Genomic DNA, 26910 nt, shown 5'->3' with positions numbered 1-26910 from the left:
TCTGGCACACAGTTTTAATCTGCCAGGAAGTTTCATATAGGTCTATAGCTCTTCACATCTGTTCGACAGAAAGAGTGCATGGAATCGGTCTTAGGTCGACCAAAGTAGTGGCGGGTTCAACAGAATTACGTCACAATACTGTCTTCCAAGACATCGGCGTTTCTGCAACTTTTAGGTGCAGGCATGTACTGTCTCAATGTGGAAAAGCCACACATAATTCGAAGATCTTAAGCTATTATCCAGGTGTAGTGCATGGGTATGTGTATGCTGTGCGTACATGCGTGTATTCGTGCACGTGTGAGTATATATTATGTGCAGTGTTTATGTGTGTGTGCTTGTGCGTACCTGTGTTTGTTGTTGTGTGCGTGCTCGTGAGGTGTGTGTGTGTGTGTGTGTGTGTGTGTGTGTGTGTGCTGATCACGGACTGCTCAGCGTTGCCTGGTGGTCCCCCGCTACACCCAGGTGCCATCGCTTTTTGCCGCTCTCAGCTCGCAACCGAACGATTGCGGGCGCGGACCGCGGCGAAGCAATAACCATCGAGCGGCGGACAAAACGACAAACGACAGCGGAGGCCACGCAATCGGCGGCACCCCCAACTACACCCCCACCACCACACCCATCCGCCCCCCGCACCTGTGGCGGCAATCCGCCTGATAGCCGGCGACCCCGGCTCGTGAGCGATGGCCCGCGTTACATACATACATACATACGTACACATACACACACACCTGCAGTCGCGGCGAGGGCTCCGCAGTTACTGCCACCGAACGCGACTCTGTGGCGTCAAGTCAGGCGGGCACTGCTGTTGGATCAATAACAATACAACACGCCTTAAATCACAATAGATCAATCTGGCACGTAACTTCAACTTTCAAGGAGACCACACGGCGTCGATTTTTCCATTTTTTTTATGTTTATGGTATGTGAAGCTGAGCACACAGATATAATATATAAAAGCACTCCGTCTTCAAGCCACGAGTGGCCCACCCGGACCATCCGACCGCCGTGTCATCCTCAAGGAGGATGCGGCTAGGAGGGCCGTGTGGTCAGCACACCGATCTCCCGGTCGTTATGATGGTATTCTTGACCCAAGCCGCTACTATTCGGTCGAGTAGCTCCTCAGTTTTCATCATGAGGCTGAGTGCACCCCGAAAAATGGCAACAGCGCATGGCCTGGATGGTCACCCATCCAAGTGCCGACCACGCCCGACAGCGCTTAACTCACGGGAACCGGTGTATGCACTGCGGCAAGGCCGTTGCCCAACTCTCAAATATCCTCGAGAAAATCAACTTTAAAGTTTCCTGAGCAATTCAAACACGCAAAAGCAAGGTGATTTTTTCGTCAGGCTGTGAGGTGCTGTTGTAGAATGTTTGCCTTTCATGCACGTGGCCCAGGTTCTATTCCCGGCTTTGCTACGTTTCTAAGCAAAGGGGCATGTTTGCGACGATTGCCGGAAAGCGTAAAAAGCGTAAAGATGAAAAAAAAACATGTAGAAGATTGGTAATCACGAATTGATATTTACAGTGAAAACTGGATGTAATTAGAGATAAGAAGACGTGCATTTTCCATTAAAATGACAATTAAAAATGTCATATTTAAAGAACAACAGCAGTTAGCACATCTAGATTTCGACTATTGTTGAATCCGCTATTATATAGTCTCGTTGTCTCTGTAGAGCTGTACCATGGGAAGGTAGGAGTGGATGTTGATTGGTGGCTGATAACCTCGTTCTATAACACAAACTGCACGCAGTTAATAACTGGATTCTTTATTCGTTAACAAGGAGCCACGTAATTCAAATTTCCATGTACTACACTACAAGCTCTCTTGTGTATAGTCCACGTAGCCTCAGTGCAGTTGAAGTATAAGCCCCCTATGTTCACTATAAGGTTGCTATGTGCTGCCTGTCTCTGTGCTAGAGGCGAAGACTGCGGCTCCGTCTCGGTGACACACTGGGACTGTATTTGAATTGAAGGCATGCATTACAGAACACACTCTGAACGTGACCCCCTCAGATACTTCGATTTGTTGTTTCAACTTGTGGTAAAAAAATGACTGACAGCGTTCTAAACGATAATTAGAAACAGAGGCCATTTTGCGTTTTATGCTGTTTCTGCCCCCAGGACAATTAAAAACTGATGTCATTTTGCTTTTTGTGCGGTTTTTGGCCCTGAAGACTTATCCCATCCGATGTGGTACGACCTTGCCGTGGTGGATGGGCTTACCTAACTAACAGTGCTACAACTATTAATTGCCGAACTTGTTTAGTCACGCACACTGGTGTAAAGTGCATCTCAAACCATAGCTGTCATATTGCGATTCATCTGTGATTTGTAGCTGACTCAATTTACGTTAAGACGCCTATAGCCCCAGCTATTGGTCAAATTTTCGTTTTTATCCCCATGCTGTTTTCCCACGCATCAATAACATGCTGTTCAAATTTGACGTCATTTTGAGCTGTGATTCCTTTTCCACAGCGTTTTGAAACTGCAGCTTTAATTATGGAAACCATGTATATTACAAGAAGTAGCGCTGTTGGATACTGTCATTTGTCACTTCCTCTTCCAGGATTAGGCTACTTGCCTCTTCTGACCCCACTTTTCCTGCTACCTGTCCATGGGTCGACCAACATATCCTTTTCCAGTACAACGATATCTAAGGGCAAGCTTCAGTATTCTATAGTTCTCCACTCTACAATAGCGATTTTCCCTATTTCTCTCTTCTTTTGTAAAATCTGTCACTCAAAGAGAATGTAATCAATTGCTGCCTTACCTCTTCGTTATGGGAGGAGGAGATTAGTGTTTAACGTCCCGTCGACAACGAGGTCATTAGAGACGGAGCGCAAGCTCGGGTGAGGGAAGGATGGGGAAGGAAATCGGCCGTGCCCTTTCAAAGGAACCATCCCGGCATTTGCCTGAACCGATTTAGGGAAATCACGGAAAACCTAAATCAGGATGGCCGGAGACGGGATTGAATCTTCGTTATGTTTTCGTCTTATATTGAATATCTCTTCATTGAGCTAAGGACTCACATTTTGTTTCGACATTTTTTTTTTTTTTTTGCCCAGGTCTCGCTTTCATAGATGGATACTGTCATAGTAATAGTCTTATGAAATTTACGCCTCTTATCTCATCTAACTTCCTGGACTTCAGGAAGGCATTTGATACGGTTCCGCACTTACGTTTAGTGAAAAAAATACGAGCTTACGGAATATCGGACCAGGTTTGTGATTGGATTCAGGATTTCCTAGAAGAAAGAACACAACATGTCATTCTTAACGGTTCAAAATCTGCAGATGTAGAGGTAATTTCGGGAGTACCGCAAGGAAGCGTGATAGGACCTTTATTGTTTACAATATACATAAATGACTTAGTTGACAACATCGGTAGCTCCGTGAGGCTATTTGCAGATGACACGGTTGTCTACAAGAAAGTAGCAACATCAGAAGACTCGTACGTACTGCAGGAAGACCTGCAGAGGATTAATGAATGGTGCGACAGCTGGCAGTTTTCCCTAAACGTAGATAAACGTAATATAATGCGCATACATAGGGGCAGAAATCCATTCCGGTACGATTATGCCATAGGTGGTAAATCATTGGAAGCGGTAACGACCGTAAAATACTTAGGAGTTACTATCCGGAGCGATCTGAAGTGGAATGATCACATAAAACAAATAGTGGGAAAAGCAGGCGCCAGGTTGAGATTCATAGGAAGAATTCTAAGAAAATGTGACTCATCGACGAAAGAAGTAGCTTACAAAACGCTTGTTCGTCCGATTCTTGAGTATTGCTCATCAGTATGGGACCCTTACCAGGTTGGATTAATAGAAGAGATAGACATGATCCAGCGAAAAGCAGCGCGATTCGTCATGGGGACATTTAGTCAGCGCGAGAGCGTTACGGAGATGCTGAACAAGCTCCAGTGGCGGACACTTCAAGAAAGGCGTTACGCAATACGGAGAGGTTTATTATCGAAATTACGAGAGAGCACATTCCGGGAAGAGATGGGCAAGATATTACTACCGCCCACATATATCTCGCGTAATGATCACAACGAAAAGATCCGAGAAATTAGAGCAAATACGGAGACTTACAAGCAGTCGTTCTTCCCACGCACAATTCGTGAATGGAACAGGGAAGGGGGGATCAGATAGTGGTACAATAAGTACCCTCCGCCACACACCGTAAGGTGGCTCGCGGAGTATAGATGTAGATGTAGATGTAGATGTAACCCTTCAACGTTCGCTGAATTGTTCACACATGAACTGAAATTGATGAACCTTAATCTTAACTTCGTCATCACTGTTAAAAGATAAAAGCACAACCACCATAAGAGAACCTTGAAACTTGTTCCATTGATTGATCGTGAATTATCACCTTGGCCCTAATTGGGTGTTTTCCTTGCCATGCCATAACTTTCGTTTTCGTCCTACATATCTGAAAATTATGACTCCCATAAATTTCATTTATCATATGTTTTATTTCTGAAACTTGTCTTCATCGTCCTCTAGGATGAACTGATCAGCTGCAAAAAGTGCAGCATCTATGTATATATGGTTCAGTTTCATTCCATCGTGCATTATGTTCCTTCCACTTGGAGAGGTACTGCAACCTGGGCATACTCCTTGATTAATTAACATTTCGCCCACTCCTTTATTCCCCAGATCTTAAACAATTTCTTATTTTTGCATACATATCTTGAGTGATTTAAATCAAGTCTTTAGGGTATACATTCTTTTCCATTACACTCGATTATTACTCTCTACCTACACTCTCAAAATATTTTACGTAATCGACGGCTGCGATGTAGATTTTTAAGTTAAATTCTCTCCTCTTCTCCAATATCTGTTGCAAGCTAAATACCTATTCGTAAAATCTCCCTTGCTGCATCCACATTGTTCGTCCAGTAAAAGAGAGTGTGCTATAGTCTTCAGCTTATTGTTTGCTATTTTAGCATTGATTTTATAACCAACATTTAGCAGAATTATTCCACTGTATTTATTACGAGAATTTCTTGAAATTATTATACCTTTTTTTATTTCATAATTATATTCTTTTTCTCCACTTACCAATACTTAATTCAGTGGATAAATCATTTTCTTGTTGTTTTGTGGTAATAAACCAAAACTGCTATAGTGACCTATAGTTTCCTTTGTAGTTGGTTGAGTGCCTTCAGTAATACACCCTTGTGTGGTGCCGTACCAGTACTTACATCCTTAGCTGGGCGAACCCTAGTAGTTTTCTTTCAGTGAGACATTTCCATTGCATGACATTGTTTTCGTTAAATTTGCCTCATCTCACGGGCAACTTGTCTTCCCTGTAGCTCATCAGGGATCGGACTCATAGCATTTTAGTGGACGCTAAGCAGCTCAACTGACACCACGCAGCTCCATAAAACTCAAATTAATTGTTTGGTTGTTTGTCTACCTTGTCGAATGTGGTTCTTAATTTCGTTTTTACTAGATCCGCCTTTAGCAATACACCTTGACGAAGGCGTCTTGCAATAGTCGCCGAAACATCGGAATTTTGTAGTTGACTCTGAACTCCCAAACCCAACTTATTTAAACCGTCTTATTTAATAATGACTCCCAAATATTTATAAAGAGAGCACAGATCTTACTAGTGTTTGCACAAACTACAGGGCTATTACAAATGATTGAAGCGATTTCATAAATTTACTGTAGCTCCATTCATTGACATGTGGTCACGACACACTACAGATACGTAGAAAAACTCATAAAGTTTTGTTCGGCTGAAGCCGCACTTCAGGTTTCTGCCGCCAGAGCGCTCGAGAGCGCAGTGAGATAAAATGGTAACAGGAGCCGGGAAAGCGTATGTCGTGCTTGAAATGCTCTCACATCAGTCAGTCATAACAGTGCAACGACACTTCAGGACGAAGTTCAACAAAGATCCACCAACTGCTAACTCCATTCGGCGATGGTATGCGCAGTTTAAAGCTTCTGGATGCCTCTGTAAGGGGAAATCAACGGGTCGGCCTGCAGTGAGCGAAGAAATGGTTGAACGCGTGCGGGCAAGTTTCACGCGTAGCCCGCAGAAGTCGACGAATAAAGCAAGCAGGGAGCTAAACGTACCATAGGATGGTGCTCCACCGCACTTCCACCATGATGTTCGGCATTTCTTGAACAGGAGATTGGAAAACCGATGGATCGGTCGTGGTGGAGATCATGATCAGCAATTCATGTCACGGCCTCCACGCTCTCCCGACTTAACCCCATGCGATTTCTTTCTGTGGGGTTATGTGAAAGATTCAGTGTTTAAACCTCCTCTACCAAGAAACGTGCCAGGACTGCGAGCTCGCATCAACGATGCTTTCGAACTCATTGATGGGGACATGCTGCGCCGAGTGTGGGAGGAACTTGATTATCGGCTTGATGTCTGCCGAATCACTAAAGGGGCACATATCGAACATTTGTGAATGCCTAAAAAAACTTTTTGAGTTTTTGTATGTGTGTGCAAAGCATTGTGAAAATATCTCAAATAATAAAGTTATTCTAGAGCTGTCAAATCGCTTCAATCATTTGTAATAACCCTGTATGTTCACACTCAGAGTGGTAGCTGATAGGAGAGACCATAAATCGGATACCCTCACAGTTGTCCCATCAGCCATCGCTCCGATCGTCAAATTTGTTTTCATGAACGAACGTGAAGTCTTGACTCACTTCTCTTGCAACCAGGTTGTCCATTCTCTGCAAGTAAATGGTTAAACTCCATTTTTTACATTCTCTGCCCAACTTTCTAACTGTGTGGTTCATATCATACTCATCCTCTGCACAGATGCCTTGGCCATTCAGCAAAATGCAACGTGAAGAATCTATCATCATTTATAGACACACATACAGTACGATAGGAACATTTCCATTAACCTTAAGGCTGAGTTGATGCATTTTTAAAATAATATATGTGCTGCCATGCTTATTTATCGTAACACTTTGGTCACTGGATAAGTAATTACGTGACTTTATATTTGCGGGTGGTAATTAGAACTTTATGGGCGTCCCTCAAAAAAAAAAAAAAAAAAAAAAGCTTCATGTTGATGTGTGAAATATAAAAATAAACAAGAGAAAGATATGCAGATGGCAATATGAAACAACTTGCACGTTTCTATGGATGTAGCCCAACTAGAGATTTGGTTTCTGGGCTTCTCCGTGAGTGGAATGTACAAGCGGCGGTGTGTTCGGGCCAAAACAACAACCGAAACAGCAGCAAAACCGTCTATCACGGCCGCACGCCGCCCCTCGCAGCTAGGCTACCTGCCACGCCGGTGAATCCCCGCGCCGCCGGGGGGGAAACAATATTTATATGCGGAGATAGAGCGCGCGCCTGATCGACACCCCGTGTCAGTCAATTCGTCACGTAGCGCGGGTGGTGGGCGAGTTACGGGGGTGAGTTGTGCGTGTGTAGCGAACTCGTTGTTGTAAAAAAAATGTGTAAAAATAGGGGAAGGCTGAGAGCGGTGGACGAGACCGCACAGGCAGCAGCGATTAAATGTCACCCGATAGAGAGCGGTCGACAGCGGAACTCGGCGGAGAGGTAGTTGGGTGGGGGGGGGGGAGTGGAGGGGGAAAGGGAAGGTTTGAGCGGCGGTCGCGGACGATTTGTTATTTCTCGCCCCAGCGCTCGTAATCTGTTTTTGTTTAGGTGTGCGTCCACGGGTACAACAGGAAGAGCCGCTGGTGTGGGGATATGGCTGCCCACCCAACGATTCGGGGTAGACCTGGTATGTGCCGGTACTTCCAACGTTTGTACGCGCATTCTCCAAACGGCTAGATGCTGCGAACAGCATCACAACAGCATTCACACACACCAGGGATCCGTTTAACATCTGTTTTCTGCACAGCTACTGGACAAAATACCTCACCTGCGCACGGGAGTACGTACTTAACAGTTTCCTGTAATCTGTCTCTACTACTGAATTGTACACTCCTGGAAATTGAAATAAGAACACCGTGAATTCATTGTCCCAGGAAGGGGAAACTTTATTGACACATTCCTGGGGTCAGATACATCACATGATCACACTGACAGAACCACAGGCACATAGACACAGGCAACAGAGCATGCACAATGTCGGCACTAGTACAGTGTATATCCACCTTTCGCAGCAATGCAGCCTGCTATTCTCCCATGGAGACGATCGTAGAGATGCTGGATGTAGTCCTGTGGAACGGCTTGCCATGCCATTTCCACCTGGCGCCTCAGTTGGACCAGCGTTCGTGCTCGATGTGCAGACCGCGTGAGACGACGCTTCATCCAGTCCCAAACATGCTCAATGGGGGACAGATCCGGAGATCTTGCTGGCCAGGGTAGTTGACTTACACCTTCTAGAGCACGTTGGGTGACACGGGATACATGCGGACGTGCATTGTCCTGTTGGAACAGCAAGTTCCCTTGCCGGTCTAGGAATGGTAGAACGATGGGTTCGATGACGGTTTGGATGCACCGTGCACTATTCAGTGTCCCCTCGACGATCACCAGTGGTGTACGGCCAGTGAAGGAGATCGCTCCCCACACCATGATGCCGGGTGTTGGCCCTGTGTGCCTCGGTCGTATGCAGTCCTGATTGTGGCGCTCACCTGCACGGCGCCAAACACGCATACGACCATCATTGGTACCAAGGCAGAAGCGACTCTCATCGCTGAAGACGACACGTCTCCATTCGTCCCTCCATTCACGCCTGTCGCGACACCACTGGAGGCGGGCTGCACGATGTTGGGGCGTGAGCGGAAGATGGCCTAACGGTGTGCGGGACCGTAGCCCAGCTTCATGGAGACGGTTGCGAATGGTCCTCGCCGATACCCCAGGAGCAACAGTGTCCCTAATTTGCTGGGAAGTGGCGGTGCGGTCCCCTACGGCACTGCGTAGGATCCTACGGTCTTGGCGTGCATCCGTGCGTCGCTGCGGTCCGGTCCCAGGTCGACGGGCACGTGCACCTTCCGCCGACCACTGGCGACAACATCGATGTACTGTGGAGACCTCACGCCCCACGTGTTGAGCAATTCGGCGGTACGTCCACCCGGCCTCCCGCATGCCCACTATACGCCCTCGCTCAAAGTCCGTCAACTGCACATACGGTTCACGTCCACGCTGTCGCGGCATGCTACCAGTGTTAAAGACTGCGATGGAGCTCCGTATGCCACGGCAAACTGGCTGACACTGACGGCGGCGGTGCACAAATGCTGCGCAGCTAGCGCCATTCGACGGCCAACACCGCGGTTCCTGGTGTGTCCGCTGTGCCGTGCGTGTGATCATTGCTTGTACAGCCCTCTCGCAGTGTCCGGAGCAAGTATGGTGGGTCTAACACACCGGTGTCAAAGTGTTCTTTTTTCCATTTCCAGGAGTGTATTTTTAATTAAAATAACATACTTCACAAAGAACTTAAGGAAACAGGGCAGCGTGGCGTCTTCGATAGCTGTCTATATTTCAACAGATGTACAGCACGTCATTTTCAAGCCATAAATACAACGAAAGAGCTTTTAATAGGGGCTTAATATGTAGCATAATATATACGACTACGCTTCTCGCTTTTGGCAAGATCAAAGTGTAACCAAAAGCCGAGAAGCGTAGTTGTCAATATTACGGTACTTATTAAGTCCCCATTAAAAGCAAGAGTCAAAATTAGAAAATCATCAAGACTCTTTCTAAGCAACCCTTATGTATATGTCTGATGCATGACTTACTTCATCCCTTTGTCAAGAACGTGTAGTATCGATGGGATGCGGGGGGGGGGGGGGGGGGGCTCCCCACTACCCCCCATATGCTAGTGCAAAGTCATGCTGTTGCTCGTGCAGCTGACTCTGTGTAACAGAGATAAGATCGATATGTTAAACTCAATGTTGGAATCACCGCCGACATCCAGTAAGTACGGTATAATGGTGATAAGGTAAAAACAGTTCCCAGGCTTGAGACATTTAATAGTAGGGACGCAAATGCTTATTGTACCTTTCACATTGGAGAAGTATATAACAGAGATATGGGTAAATCCTGCTTTACATCTACAATACCACTACTGCTAAGGACCAGGAATCATCGTAAAATTAATGAACAAGAAAGGGCATGTGTATGGATCTTTTATGTAAAAATATTAAAGTTGCTGGTGATGTACCATTATAATTCAAGGTCCCTCTGTGTTCTGTGGATGTGTACTGAATTTTACCTTTACCAAAGTTAATGCAGCGCAGTGTGGTAATGATTGGTTAACTATTGCAGTAGTACTGTATAATGATGTTAAATAAGGCATGTTGATGAACCTTTATCTATGGAACCACTGAAGAAAACAATCTAAAACTTTTTCAGACAACTGACCCATATTTTTAATGTCTACTATAGCAGAATTAAGATAACATACAAAAGAAACAGCAATGTAACTTTTTTAAATTATACGAGTGACATAATTAGTACATGTAAGCCACTAGACGCATACCTGTTCAAATCTCTACCATGATTGTGATTCAATAGATACGTTATAATAGGTGCGTTATAATAAAACAGGTCACAAAGTTTCATATAGCTATCACAAGTAGCCACAGAAATAAAAATGTAAATCTTCGTTTGTTTAAAAGAGTCTATCTCGGAAAGTACTTTAACGATTACTTTGAAATTTTGACACAACATTGTTGTCTAGTATGAAAATGTTTTTGATACCTAATTCTTTAATATATGCATGTTTTTAATAACATAATACATATATATATAAGAAATATATAATCGGAAAACATTACCAAAAATCTTAAAATGTACCTTTCCGATTAACTTCAAATTTTTACACATTACTGTAACAAACGTTTAGATACATGTAGACTATATACTTTTAAATATATAAATATATACACTATGTGACCATAAGTTTCCGGAAACCTGGCTGAAAATGACTTACAAGTTCGTGGTGCCCTCCATCGCTAATGCTGGAATTCAGTATGGTGTTGGCCCACCCTTAGCCTTGATGACAACTTCCCCTCTCGAAAGCATACGTTCAATCAGCTGCTGGAAGGCTTCTTGAGGAATGGCAGCCAATTCTTCACGGAATGCTGTACTGAGGAGAGGTATCGATGTCAGTCGGTGAGGCCTGTCACGAATTCGGCGTTCCAAAACATCCCAAAGGTGTTCTATAGGATTCAGGTCAGGACTCTGTGTAGGCCAGCCCGTTACAGAGATGTTATTGTCGTGTGACCACTCAGCCACAGGCCGTCCATTATGAACAGGTGCTCGACCGTATTTAAAGGTGCAATTGACATGCCCAAATTGCTCACCAACAGTGGGAGGCAAGAAGGTGCTTAAAACATCAATGTAGGCCTGTACTGTGATAGTGCCACGCAAACGAACAAGGGGTGCAAGTCCCCTCCATGAAAAACACGATAACACCGTAACACCACCGCCTCCGAATTTTAGTGTTGGCACTACACACGCTGGCAGATGACGTTCACCGGGCATTCGCCATACCCACACCCTGCCATCGGATCGGCACATTGTGTTCCGTGATTAGTCACTCCACATAACGTTTTTCCACTGTTCAATCGTCCAACGTTTACGCTCCTTACACCAAGCGAGGCGTCGTTTGGCATTTACCAGCGTGATGTGTGGCTTATAAGCAGCCGCTGGACCATGAAATCCAAGTTTTCTCAATTCCCGCCTAACTGTCTTAGTACTTGCAGTGGAACCTGATGCAGTTTGAAATTCCTGTGTGATGGTCTGGATAGATGTCTGCCTACTATACATTACGACCCTCTTCAAATGTCGGCTGTCTGTCGGCCAACAGACAACGTCGGCCTGTACGCTTTTGTGCTGTACGTGTCCCTTCACGTTTCGACTTATCACATCGGATCAGTGGACCTATGGATGTTTAGGAGTGTGGAAATCTCGCGTACAGACGTATGACACAAGTGACACCCAATCACCTGACCACGTCCGAAGTCCGTGAGTTCTGAAGAGCGCCCCATTCTGCTCTCTCACGATGTCTAATGACAACTGAGGTCGCTGATATGGAGAACCTGGCTGTCGGTGGCAGCACAATGCACCTCATATAAAAAACGTATGTTTTTGGGGTTGTCCGGGTACTTTTGATCACATAGTGTATATGCAATATAACATAGTGAAAAGTTGTTACAAACAGGAAAGTTGTATTGATGGGTTATTGGTTTATGAATAGAATACCACATAGAATCTGAATTTGTTGTAACAATAAACAAGGCTCAAGGTGAGAGGGAAGGAGGGAACAGGAGATGGACACGGGGGGGGGGGGGGAGGGGTCAGGAATAGCCACAGAAAACGGAAAGGAAGAAATAGATGGGGAAGGAGAAGATGGACAGAGAAAGTGGGGGCAGGGGGGCGGGAGGTGACGCACTGAGAGAGGGGGAGAGAGAGGGGGCAGGGGGAGAGATGGAGATTAGGACGCGTATCCAATTTCCATACGTATCAAAAGCAGGTGCTTTCTCTCTTCTTTCTTTCCCTTACAAGCTGACTGAGCCACAGCAATGCGTGGCCGGTTACAGTTAGTAAAGTATAAAAAAAGTCGTTTTGAGAAAGTCTCGTTTAAAAATTAAAATGGTGTAAACTCACTCATATTTTGAAATGAAGGTTCAAAAGCACCCAACAACATAGTCAGTATCGTCTTCTTTGGCACCCTCCTTCCCTAAAAGCTTCTTCCTTCTGGCTGACCCTGTTTCTTTGGTGGTGAGCTCGACTGCACGCTAAGACTCTGCAAGTCTCGACTTGTCTAATTATGTCATCCACTTCACGGTATGACAGCCCCAGGTGACGTTGAGATGGGCTAGAACTCTTACTCTCCCCACGTTTCCCTCACTAAATGTTAATACAGCATCACTAGTTCCCCGCATCACAAATAAACTTTTGGGCACTCTTGTCCAGATAATATTATTGAAAGACTCAATGGAATTCCATCTAGATACCTTCAGAAGTGGTCTGGGTTAACCATGTTTCCATAAGCTCGCTTGATTGCTTCCTTAAGAGCTTCAGGAACAGAGCTTTTGTGTTCAAAATACACTCCTGAAACTTCAGCCTTCCGGAAGTTACACCATGATGAGATGTTGAGGAATTATAAGACCAAGAATGCTTCCTATTCCATAATACTGCTGAAGCTGATCTGTTGTTTTATCAGCCAGTCGACCCGTGTGTGGTTTGTCATCTCGCAGTGTGCTGGTATAAAGAGTTTGTTTAAATTTTCTGAAGTCTGAGTCTGAAGCGTGCGCGCATTCTCCTTTGTATGTGTCCCTTGCATTTCAGTTTCTTTATACCGACATTTTCATATTATTCGATTCAAGTACGAGGGCCGTTCAGAAAGTAACCTCCGGTTGATTTAAAAAAATACACCAAGTTAAATAAAAATATTTTAATATATACATCTTACAACTACATCTTTGCACTATTTTTCTACATAGTCTCCATAGCGATTGAGGCACTTATCGTATCTCTTCACAAGCTTTGAAATTCCTTCTGCATAAAAAATCACCCGCTTGTGCCTGGAGCCAGCCTGTGACCGCATCTTTGAGCTCTCCGCCGTCATCAAACCGCTGTGACCCGAGCCACTTCTTCAAATGCATGAAGAGGTGATAATCACTTGGCGCCAGGTCTGGGCTGTAAGGTGGATGGTTGATAACGTCCCACTTGAAGGACTCAAGAAGGGCCGTTGTTCTGCAAGCAGAGTGAGGACGGGCGTTATCGTGCAAAAAAACGATACCGGAAGTCAGCATACCACGGCGTTTGTTCTGTATAGCCCGTCGTAACTTTTTTATTGTTTCACAGTACACGTCTTGATTAATGGTCGTACCACGTTCCATGAATTCAACCAACAACACTCCTTTGGCATCCCAAAACACCGTTGCCATCAGTTTTCTGGCAGAAAAATCTTGCGAGGCTTTTCTTCGTTTGGTAGGCGAATTTGAATGTGCCCACATCTTTGATTGTTCTTTTGTCTCAGGGTTCACGTACTTAATCCAGGTTTCGTCACCGGTCACGATTCTGTTTAACAATGGTTCTCCTTCGTCCTCATAACGTGACAGAAAGTCTAATGCAGAGGCCATTCTTTGAGTTTTGTGGTGGTCGGTAAGAATTTTGGGCACCCATCGTGCACAGAACTTACGGTAACCCAATCTTGCTGTCACTATCTCGTACAAGAGAGTCTTAGAAATCTGTGGAAAACCAGTAGACAACTCCGACATTGAGAAACGTCGATTTTCACGAACTTTTGCATCAACTGTCTGAACGAGTTCGTCAGTCACCAATGATGGTCTACCACTCCTCTCTTCATCATGAACGTTTTCTCGTCCACTTTTAAATAAACGTACCCATTCAAGGACAACTCCTTCACTCATAACTCTCGGTCCGTACACGGCACAAAGCTCACGATGAATAGCTGCTGCAGAATATCCTTTGGCTGTAAAAAACCTTATGACAGCACGCACTTCACATTTGGCGGGGTTTTGTATTGCAGCACACATTTCAAACTGCCACAAAAACTAAACTAGCGCAGGTACGACGTTCACTCGACCACGGCTTGATGCCGACTGACCTGTTGAGTGCGTGAACGCACAGATGGCGTCGCTACTCCCCCCACAACCCGCACTGTGACCAATCGGAGGTTACTTTCTGAACCGCCCTCGTACATACTTTTAGGCTTTAGAATAGTATACAAAGGGATGCATGCCCGAAATTAGCTCGTTTCATATATAGACAAGTAACGTATTAAAATAAAAAAAATACGCCTAAAAACCACACAAAGAGAAGTTATTATCATTTTATGGAGGAAATAGTGAAGAATATAGTAGGACTTCCTTTCCAAAATGGCAAAAAATTTTGATTTTTTACTTGCAAACTCGCCTTAAACCTAATTATTCACCTGCAAACTCGCCTTAAACCTGATTATTCACCTGCAAACTCGCCCTAAACCTGAGTATTCACCTGCAAACTCGCCCTAAACGTGATTATTCACCTGCAAACTCTCCTTAAGCCATCGGTAGGTGGGTCAATACCGACCACGAACTATAATATGGAATATGTAGAAAAACAACATACATTCACGCACATCACAAAATACTAGCGCCAACACACAATAAAAGATGACCAACATCAGAAGTTGTTATTAAAGAGTATTAATAGTGAGCAGGATTCCACGCACAATTTAAGCTGAAACCTCCATCTCTATTTGTAAGGACACTTCCTAACTCCAAAGGCGTTGCTGCGGTGGATATACACAGTCAACACGGATTTAGAAAACATCGTTCTTGTGAAACACAACTAGGTGTTTACTCCCACGAAGTGTAGAGTGCTATTGACAAGGGATTTCAAATTGATTCCGTATTTCTGGTTTTCCAGAAGGCTTTTGACGCTGTACAACACAGGCGGCTTGTGGCGAAATTGCGTCCTAATGGACTGTCGTCTTAGGTATGTGACGGGATTCTTGATTTCCTATCAGAGATGTCACAGTTCATAGTAGTTGATGGAAAGTCATCGAGGTAAACAGAAGTGATTTCTGGCGTTCTCCAAGGTACTTTTACAGGCGCTTTGCTGTTCCTTATCTATATGAACGATTTGGGAGACAATCTGAGCAGCCGTATTCGGTTTTTTGCAAATGACGCTGTCGTTTATCGACTAGTAAAGTCATCAGAAGATCAAAACAAACTGCAAAACGATTTAGAAAACATACCTGAATGGTGCGAAAAATGGCAATTGACCCTAAATAACGAAAAGTGTGAGGTCATCCATTTGAGTGCTAAAAGGAATCCTTTAAACTTCGTTTACACGATAAATCAGTCAAATGTAAAGGACGTAAATGCAACTAAATACCTATGAATTACAATTACGAACGACTTAAATTGCAACGACCACACAGAAAATGTTATGGGATGGATAAACAAAGACTGCATTTTATTGGCAGGCCACTTACAAAATGTAACAGATCTACTAAAGAGACTGCCTACACTACGCATGTCCGTCCTCTTTTAGAAAATTGCTGCGCGGTGTGGGATCCTTACCAGATAGGACTGACGGAGTACATCCAAAACGTTCAAAGAAGGGCAGCATGTTCTGTATTATCGCTAAATAGCGGATAGAGTGTCATGGACATGATACAGGATTCGGGTTGGACATAATTAAAACAAAGGCGTTTCTCCTTGCGACGAGAACTTCTCACGAAATTTCAGTCACCAGCTTTCTCCTCCGAATGTAAAAATATTTTCTTACCACCAACTTATATACGGAGAAGCGATTAGCACAGTAAAATAGAGAGATCAGAGCTCGCACGGAAAGATATAGGTGTTCGTCTTTTCTGCGCGCTATACGAGATTGGAATAAAAGAGAATTGTGAAGGCAGTTCGATGAATCGTCTGCCACACATTTACATCTGATTCGCAGAGTATCCATGTAGACGTAGATAATACGGTGTTTCCTGTCAGATCACCGAAGTTAAGCGCTGTCGGGCTTGACTAGCACTAGGATGGGTGATCCTTCCTGTCTACCGAGAGGTGTTGGCAGTGGAGGTGCACTTAGCCCTTGTGAGGTCAATTGAGGAGCGATTTGACTGAGAAGTAGCTGCTGTGGCCACGAAAACTGACAATGGCTGGGAGAGCGATGTTTGACCATATACACGCATTTGAATTCGGTTGATTTTAAATGTGGGTACACAGTATGGGTGAAGCATGTCGGCTAGGGAGATTTGTGATGCAGAGCAAGCATGTTTCGTAACACTTGTCTATTAGCTTTCTTTCCTGAGGAGGAGTTGAGATGGAACTTGCTATCCACTGAGATTTATACACACTATTTTCTAAGATAAGTCGTAGGGTCAGTATTGCCTCACGTGTTCAACATTTCTGCGGAATCCAAACTGATCATCCCTGAGGTCGGCTTCTACCAGTTTTCCATTCGTCTGTACAGAATTCTCGTTAGTATTATAAACTGATAGTTCGGTAATTTTCACATCTGTCAACACCTGCTTTATTTTTCCCGAGGGCATGCAGCCTTACTGTATGGTTAAATGATCATGGCGTCCTCTTGGGTAAAATATTCCGGTGGTAAAATAGTCCCCCATTCGGATCTCCGGGCGGGGACTACTCAAGAGGACGTCGTTATCAGGAGAAAGAAAACTGGCGTTCTACGGATCGCAGCGTGGAAAGTCAGATCCCTTAATCGGGCAGGTAGGTTAGAAAATTTAAAAAGGGAAATGGATAGGTTAAAGTTAGATATAGTGGGAATTAGTGAAGTTCGGTGGCAGGAGGAACAAGACTTTTGGTCAGGTGAATACAGGGTTATAAATACAAAATCAAATAGGGGTAATACAGGAGTAGGTGTAATAATGAATAAAAAAAATAGGAGTGCGGGTAAGCTACTACAAACAGCATAGTGGACGCATTATTGTGGCCAAGATAGAAATGGCTCTGAGCACTATGGGACTCAACTGCTGTGGTCATTAGTCCCCTAGAACTTAGAACTACTTAAACCTAACTAACCTAAGGACATCACACACATCCATGCCCGAGGCAGGATTCGAACCTGCGACCGTAGCAGGCCAAGATAGACACGAAGCCCATGCCTACTACAGTAGTACAAGTTTATATGCCAACTGACTCTGCAGATGATGAAGAAATTGATGAAATGTATGATGAGATAAAAGAAATTATTCAGGTAGTGAAGGGACACAAAAATTTAATAGTCATGGGTGACTGGTATTCGAGAGTAGGAAAAGGGAGAGAAGGAAACATAGTGGCTGAATATGGATTGGGGGAGAGAAATGAAAGAGGAAGCCGCCTGGTAGAATTTTGCACAGAGCACAACTTAATCACAGCTAAAACTTGGTTCAAGAATCATAAAAGAACGTTGTATACATGGAAGAAGCCTGGAGATACTAGAAGGTATCAGATAGATTATATAATGGTAAGACAGAGATTTAGGAACCAGGTTTTAAATTGTAAGACATTTCCAGGGGCAGATGTGGACACTGACCACCATCTATTGGTTATGAACTGTAGATTAAAACTGAAGAAACTGCAAAAAGGTGGGAATTTAAGGAGGTGGGACCTGGATAAACTGACTAAACCAGAGGTTGTACAGAGTTTCAGGGAGAGCATAAGGGAACAATTGACAGGAATTGGGGAAAGAAATACAGTAGAAGAAGAATGGATGGCATTGAGGCATGAAATAGTGAAGGCAACAGAGGATCAAGTAGGTAAAAAGACGAGGGCTAGTAGAAATCCTTGGGTAACAAAAGAAATATTGAATTTAATTGATGAAAGGAGAGAATATAAAAAACCGATAAATGAAGCAGGCAAAAAGGAATACAAACGTCTCAAAAATGAGATTGACAGGAAGTGCAAAATGGGTAAGCAGGGATGGCTAGAGGACAAATGTAAGTATGTAGAGGCTTGTCTCACTAGGGGTAGGATAGATACTGCCTACAGGAAAATTAAAGAGACCTTTGGAGAAAAGAGAACCACTTGTATGAATATCAAGAGCTCAGATGGAAACCCAGTTCTAAGCAAAGAAGGGAAAGCAGGAAGGTGGAAGGAGTATATAGAGGGTCTATACAAGGGCGATGTACTTGAGGACAATATTATGGAAATTGAAGAGGAGGTAGATGGAGATGAAATGGGAGACACGATACTGCGTGAAGAGTTTGACAGAGCAGTGAAAGACCTGAGTCGAAACAAGGTCCCGGGAGTAGACAACATTCCACTAGAACTACTGATAGCCTTGGGAGAGCCAGTCCTGACAAAACTCTACCCTCTGGTGAGCAAGATGTATGAGACAGGCGAAATTCTCTCAGACTTCAAGAAGAATATAATAATTCCAATCCCAAAGAAAGCAGGTGTTGACAAATGTGAAAATTACCGAACTATCAGTTTAATAAGTCACTGCTGCAAAATACTAACGAAAATTCTTTACAGACGAATGGAAAAACTTGTACTAAATGGCTCTGAGCACTATGGGACTCAACTGCTGTGGTTATCAGTCCCCTAGAACTTAGAACTACTTAAAGCTAACCAACCTAAGGACATCACACACATCCATGCCCGAGGCAGGATTCGAACCTGCGACCGTAGCAGTCCCACGGCTCCGGACTGCGCGCCTAGAACCGCGAGACCACCGTGGCCGGCGGAAAACCTTGTAGAAGCCGACCTCGGGGAAGATCAGTTTGGATTCCGCAGAAATTTTGGAACACGTGAGGCAATACTGACCCTACGACTTAGAAAATAGATTAAGGAAAGGCAAACCTACGTTTCTAGCAATTGTAGACTTAGAGAAAGCTTTCCACAATGTTGACTGGAATACTCTCTTTCAAATTCTAAAGATAGCAGGGGTAAAATTCAGGGAGCGAAAGGCTATTTACAATTTGTACAGAAACCAGATGGCAGTTGTAAGAGTCGAGGGGCATGAAAGGGAAGCAGCGGTTGGGAAAGGAGTGAGATAGGGTTGTAGCCTGTCCCCGATGATATTCAATCTGTATATTGAGCAAGCAATAAAGGAAACAAAAGAAAAGTTCGGAGTAGGTATTAAAATCCATGGAGAAGAAATAAAAACTTGGAGGTTCGCCGATGACATTGTAATTCTGTCAGAGACAGCAAAGGACTTGGAAGAGCAGTTGAACGGAATGGACAGTGTCTTGAAAGGAGGGTATAAGATGAACATCAACAAAAGCAAAACGAGGATAATGGAATGTAGTCGAATTAAATCGGGTGATACTGAGGCAATTAGATTAGGAAATGAGACACTTAAAGTAGTAAAGGAGTTTTGCTATTTGGGGAGCAAAATAACTGATGATGGGCGAAGTAGAGAGGATACAAAATGTAGACTGGCAGTGGCAAGGAAAGCGTTTCTGAAGAAGAGAAATTTGTTAACATCGAGTATAGATTTAAGTGTCAGGAAGTCTTTTCTGAAAGTATTTGTATGGAGTGTAGCCATGTATGGAAGTGAAACATGGACGATAAACAGTTTCGACAAGAAGAGAATAGAAGCTTTCGAAGTGTGGTGCTACAGAAGAATGCTGAAGATTAGATGGGTAGATCACGTAACTAATGAGGAGGGATTCAATAGAATTGGGGAGAAGAGATGTTTGTGGCACAACTTGACAAGAAGAAGGGACCGGTTATTAGGACATGTTCTGAGGCATCAAGATATCACAAATTTGTCACTAGAGGCCGGAGGGGGGGGGGGGGGAAGGGGGGGGGGGAAGTCGTAGATGGAGACCAAGAGATGAATACACTAAGCAGATTCAGAAGGATGTAGGTTGCAGTAAGTACTGGGAGATGAAGAAAGTTGCACAGGATAGAGCAGCATGGAGAGCTGCATCAAACCAGTCTCAGGACTGAAGACAACATGTGATCAAAAGTGTCCGGACACCACGAAAAACGTACAATTTTCATATTAGGTGCATTTTGCTGCCACCTACTGCCAGGTACTGTCACCGACCTCAGTAGTCATTAGACATCGTGAGAGAGCAGAATGGGGCGCTCCGCGGAACTCACGGACTTCGGACGCGGTCAGATGATTGGGTGTCACTGGTGTTATACGTCTGTACGCGGGATTTCCATACTCCTAAACATCCCTAGGTCCACTGTTTCCGAGTTCATAGTGGAGTGGAAACGTGAAGGGACACGTACAGCACAAAAGCGTACAAGCCGACCTCATCTGTTGACTGACAGAGACCGCCGACAGTTGAAGAGGGTCGTAATGTGTAATAGGCAGGCATCTATCCAGACCATCACACAGGAATTCCAAATTGCGTCAGGATCCAACAAAGAACTGAGGCAGTTAGGCAGGAGGTGAGAAAACTTGGATTTCATTGTCGAGCGCCTGCTCATAAACCACACATCTCGCCGGTAAATGCCAAACGACGCCTCGCTTGGTGCAAGGAGCGTAATTATTGGAGAATTGAACAGTATAAAAACGTTGTGTGGAGTGACAAATCACGGTACACAATGTAGCGATCCGATGGCAGTGTGTGATTATGGCGAATGCCCGGTGAACGTCATCTGCCAGTGCGTGTAGTGGTGTAGTGCCAGCAGTAAAATTCGGAGGCGGTGGTGTTATGGTGAGGTCGTGTTTTTCATGGAGGTGTCTTGCACCCCTTGTTGTCTCGCGGGGCATTATCACAGCACAGGCCTACATTGATGTTTTAAGCAGCTTCCCACTGTTGGTGAGCAGTTCAGGAATGGCGATTGCATCTTTCAGCACGATCGAGCATCTGTTCATAATGTACGGCCTGTGGAGGAGTGGTTACACGACAATAACGTCCCTCTAGCGGAGTGGCCTGCACAGAGTCCTGACCTGAATCCTATAGAACGCCTTTGGAATGTTTTGGATCGCCGACTTCGTGCCAGGCCTCACCGACCGACATCGATACCTCTTCTCAGTGCATCTCTACGTGAAGAATGGGCTGCCATTCCCCAAGAAACCTTCCAGCACCTGACTGAACGTATGCTTGCGAGATTGGAATCTGTCATCAAGGCTAAGGGTGGGGCAACATCATATTGAATTCCAGCATTACCGATGGAGGGCGCCACGAAATTGTATGTCATTTTCAGCAAGGTTCCCGAAAACATTTGATCACATAGTGTATATAGTTGATAGAAATAAGCAGAACCAATTGTCTCGTTGTCCCTTAAGTTTAAATTATAGTCTTCTTTCGTTACTTTAAAAAACAAAATGTTCAAATAAAATTCTTTTCTTTTAAATTTTTGTTGGGTGTTAATGTTGAGTGGGGGGAAGGGACTGAAGTCACTAGCTAATCTCTGATTACATTCAGGACTAATAAAAATTATCAGAAAGGTAGGGAACCTCTGCCATAGGATGACCAATACCAGGCCAGTGTGTGGAATAGCAGAGTAGTTCCGCTGTTGTAAATGTTGTGAAGCACGTACTTCACATATTTAAATTTCCTTGTACAGTACCATACTTTTTAAATTGCATAATAGGTTTCTGATTCTAAAGAAGCTATCGTCCTAGTTCCTGAAAGTTTTAGTCTAGCTTTAACTTGTGGGATGTTTTTAATTTTTGATATTTAATATACGATGTAAAGTAATAATCCTGAGAAACATTTAAATCAACTTTTTATTCGCTGACAATGCAGCTTCCATTCCAAATACTGAAGACCATCTTCAAAGGCTTATGGACAAATTTGCTGCTCTTGTTAGTGAATGTGAAGGAGACTTTGACTCGGTTTCTTTCTCATTTCTCTCAGTATCCGTTTGCTGTCAAGAAACCGTTCGTGTTTGAAAAGATTGCATGACATAGAAAATGAAGCACCTAAAAGGGAAGGAGGGAAGTTCACATGCTGAGAGGGTGTGTGAGGTTAGATCAGAGATTATAGAATCAAATCAAATTTAGAAAGAACTTGGCACTTTTAACTCACTTGTCATCGTGAGGTAGTAACCCCTCTGGACTGATGCGTACTCTGTGTGTCATACAGCTGTTGTATTCTCTCCTGAGGCAACCTGGCCCACAGCTGTTGAAACTAGTCTGTGATATCCCGGATTCTGGCACTGGGACGGAGTTGACACCGGAGTTGGTCCCATACATATTCTATCTTGGTGGCCACCAGACTGCATCATCATTACGCAGACTGGCCATAGAGTGAAGTGTCGTGTGGAAGAGCATTGTCCTGCTGAAAAATGGCACCACGAATCTGTTGCGTGAAAGGGAACACGTGAGGACACATGCTGTCCCTGAACTGTAATCATAACGAATGGCTCGACACACCGTGACGTCAAGAGTAACACCGGTGCGCCCCTCTGAAGTACTGAAAGAATGGTACTGCTCCAAAGGTCGTCGCCATACTCCCCAGCGATCGGCTGTAATCCATGCTTCCGCACACGGCACCACCCGAAATGCGGTTGTTTGTTATGATGTTAGTGACAGCCGATGCGTAGGACCGTAATTCCCTAATCCGTGTGTTGCTAATCTCCGACCAGTGATTCAAGAAGTTGCAGAATATTGCAGGAAGTGCATTATTTGTTCTTGGATGGCAGGCACATGAGTGGAGGGGTTGCAATGCGCTTCGTGCACAATACGGCCCTCCTCTCTTACGGTGGTCACTCGTTGTCGACCTGAAACCTTGACGACAAGTATGATCGGCCTCACATTCCCCAACAGCCCAGCAACGGGCTACTGTAGCACCTGAATACTTCAGAAATTTTGGACATTGCACTATTCGACCATCCAGCAAAATGTGATCCACAATGAGGCCCTGTTCAAAGTCGGTCAGGTGTTGATCACATTGACTCACACATGTAGATGGCACCTCCGAGTCCTTCACGGTAATCACCCAACCCTGCCCTGGAAACAACACTAATCACGAAAAACAGCACTATAGTGGGCGTTCTAACTGTGAAAATCTTGGTTGATAAAATAACAGATCCTGGAAAAGGACGCCAAACGAAAAGCTTCTACTTATTATCTAATCCAGACTGTAATAAAAAAAATAGGAAGGAACTGTTAATCAGAATTCAGGGAGAAGTTTTGATCTAAATCACAATAAATTTATTCATTATTAACATTAAAAGACAACAAAAATGACGAAAGGAACATTACACAAACATTTTTATTTAACAAACGCTTTCACTAACATGAGGTATATGGTGTACAAAGTGATCTTCAGGGGGTCGACACACAACACTAACCAGAACACTAATCGCTTTATCCGACTTCATACACGTGAATCCGGGTAATTGCACAAAACTACAACACCACCAAGCATCTATACTGTACTATTCAAAAAAGAAAAATATGGTTCAAAGTAACAGAGTGCTGAGAAACATACACTGCTGGCCACCGTAAATGCAACACCCTGACGGAAGCATCCGAATCAAGTGAAATTTACACCATGGGTTTGCAGCGATGAGATATGCAACTGATTAGAATTTCAGCGCAGACGCACATCACGCGCGCCTGTGGCGCCACCTCATAGCGCCATTTAAGGCTTGGCGATTTCGACGAGTGTACGTTCGGAACGTGTGTTTACCTTGTGGTTGTTTCACAAGAGGATCAGTTATGCCTCGTAGACAACAGCGAACATCGTTTGATCAAGTATCCGAGTTCGACAGAGGAAGGATAGTGGCTTACCGAGATTGTGGATTATCATACAGAGAAATCGCTAGTCGTGTTGGACGAAACCAAACAACTGTAATGTGGATATGTGACCGTTGGATGCAGGAGGGTACGACGGACCGACGTGGTCGATCGCATTCACCTCGGTGCACCACTGCACGTGCTGATAGGCAAATTGTGCGCATGGCAGTGACGGATCGCTCAGTGACATCCCGAACCGTAGCACAGCACATTGCGTCTGTAACGCATCATCCAGTGTCTGCGCGTACCATTCGACGCCGTTTACAGCTGACTGGTCTGTCCGCAAGACGTCCATTGCTTCGTCTACCATTAACGCAGATCCACAGACGTCTCCGTCGCCAATGGTGTGATGACAGACGGATGTGGACGGCAGAATGGAATGACGTTGTCTTTACTGAGGAGGCACGCTTCTGTCTGCAGTACTACGATGGTCGGATTCGAGTGTGGAGACACCGTGGAGAGAGGATGCTGGACAGCTGCATTATGCACCGCCACACTGGTCTTGCACCGGGTATTATGGTATGGGGCGGTATTGGATATTACTCTCGCACGCCTCTAGTACGCATTGCCGGTACTTTAAATAGCCGGCGCTACATATCCGAGGTGCTGGAGCCAGTTGTCCTTCCTTACCTTCAGGGCTAGGCCACAGCTATATTTCAACAGGATAATGCGCGACCACACGTGGCACGCATTGTCCAAAGGTTTTTCGTCAATAACCAGATAGAATTGCTTCCCTGGCCGGCTCGCTCTCCGGATCTTTCGCCGATAGAAAACATGTGGTCCACGGTTGCTCAACGAGTGATCCAGATTACATCCCCAGCTGCCACACCAGATGATGTTTGGCAACGTGTGGAAGCTGCTTGGGCTGCTGTACCCCAGGAACACATCCAACGTCTCTTTGACTCAATGACGAGACTTGTGGCAGCGGTGATCTCCAACAATGGCGGCTACTCTGGCTACTGATTCTGGCAGGAACCACATGTCACAGACGTCTGTAAACGTAATCATTTGATACTTGGTCAACATGTTATCTACAAAATAAATTTTGTTGTGCTACGCCTTGTCTTTCTTGGTGGCCGGCCGCAGTGGCCGTGCGGTTAAAGGCGCTGCAGTCTGGAACCGCAAGACCGCGACGGTCGCAGGTTCGAATCCTGCCTCGGGCATGGATGTTTGTTATGTCCTTAGGTTAGTTAGGTTTAACTGGTTCTAAGTTCTAGGGGACTAATGACCTCAGCAGTTGAGTCCCATAGTGCTCAGAGCCATTTGAACCATTCTTTCTTGGTGTTGCATTTACGGTGGCCAGCAGTGTATATTAGAGCCCTACGCTGCAGCAGCGAATACTTTACCCTCCTACTGGGTAAGGAGGCAAACCACGATGCATACGGCGACTGAAGTCATGGACGGCGGCAGTCTGTTATTAATGGCATGTTCCCGAAAAATGTAAGTACTCGGTCTCATGTTCCGTTAATTCGGAATGCAGGTACTTTCCTATGAGCCTCTGAAGCCCCAATGGATTCCAGTGTTCTGCCAAACTAGTTTGACTCTGTGCCACAACTGTGTGTGACGGAATTTGTCAAATGTTTAGACGGCCGACTCAAGACAAATAAGTACACCCACGCTTCACTCGTTGTGTATGTGATGCTAGAAGCGGTGCCTCTGACAGTTCAGAAGGTGACTGGCACAAGCTCTAACAAGGGAACCTCCCCATCGCACCCCCCCTCAGATTTTGTTATAAGTTGGCAGACTGGATAGGCCTTGAAAAACTGAACACAGATGAATCTAGAAAACAGGAAGAAGTTGTGTGGAACTATGAAAAAAATTAGCAAAATATACGAACTGAGTAGTCCACGTGTAACGTATGTAACTTCTAGGGTAATATGCAGGCAGGAGCGCCGTGGTCCTGTGGTTAGCGTGACCAGCTGTGGAATAAGAGGTCCTTGGTTCAAGTCTTCCCTCGACTCCAAATTTTAATTTTTTGTTTTCAGACAATTATTATCTGTCCGTCCGATGCGATCACTTTTTTGGAAGTGATAGTCACATCCACAAGAAAACCTAAATCGGGCAAGGTAGAAGAATCTTTTACCCATTCGCCAAGTGTACAAGTTAGGTGGGTCGACAACATATTCCTGTCATGTGACGCACATGCCGTCAACAGTATCGTATAGAATATATCAGACGTGTTTTCCTGTGGAGGAATCGGTTGACCTATGACCTTGCGATGAAATATTTTCAGTTTCCGTTGGAGAAGCACGTCCTTTCGTCTACTAATCGCACGGTTTTGCGGTGCGGTCGCAAAACACAGACACTAAACTTATTACAGTGAACAGAGACGTGAATGAACGAACGGACAGATCATAACTTTGCGAAAATGAAGAACGTAAATTTTTCATTCGGGGGAGGACTTGAACCATAGACCTATCATTCCGCAGCTGCTCACGCTAACCACAGGACCACGACGCTCCTGACTGCACATCACCCTTGTAGTTGCATATGTAGCACGTGGACTACTCAGTTCGTATATTTTGCTAATTGTTTTCATAGTTCCACACAACTTCTTCCTGTTTTCTCGATTGATCTGTGTTCAGTTTTTCAAGGCCTATCCACTGTTTCAACTTATAGCTGAATCTGAGGGGGTTGCGATGGGGAGGTTCCCTTGTAAGTGGCACACTAGCGAAGGACACAAGTCTCACCGTTTAGGTAGAGACCTGCAGTTCTTTACTAGCGAAGTGCCAGTACAAGAGTGACTTTTTCCTTTCTGCTCGCTTCCTCCTCAGCTCGGTACCAAAAGTACATTTTAGGTTATAGACCCCCCCTACTTTTG

Source organism: Schistocerca nitens, chromosome 12 (genome assembly GCF_023898315.1).
Source record: "Schistocerca nitens isolate TAMUIC-IGC-003100 chromosome 12, iqSchNite1.1, whole genome shotgun sequence".
Classification (NCBI taxonomy): Eukaryota; Metazoa; Arthropoda; class Insecta; order Orthoptera; family Acrididae; genus Schistocerca; species Schistocerca nitens.
The sequence above is the reverse complement of the archived record's forward strand: the minus strand, read 5'-3'. Positions refer to the sequence as shown.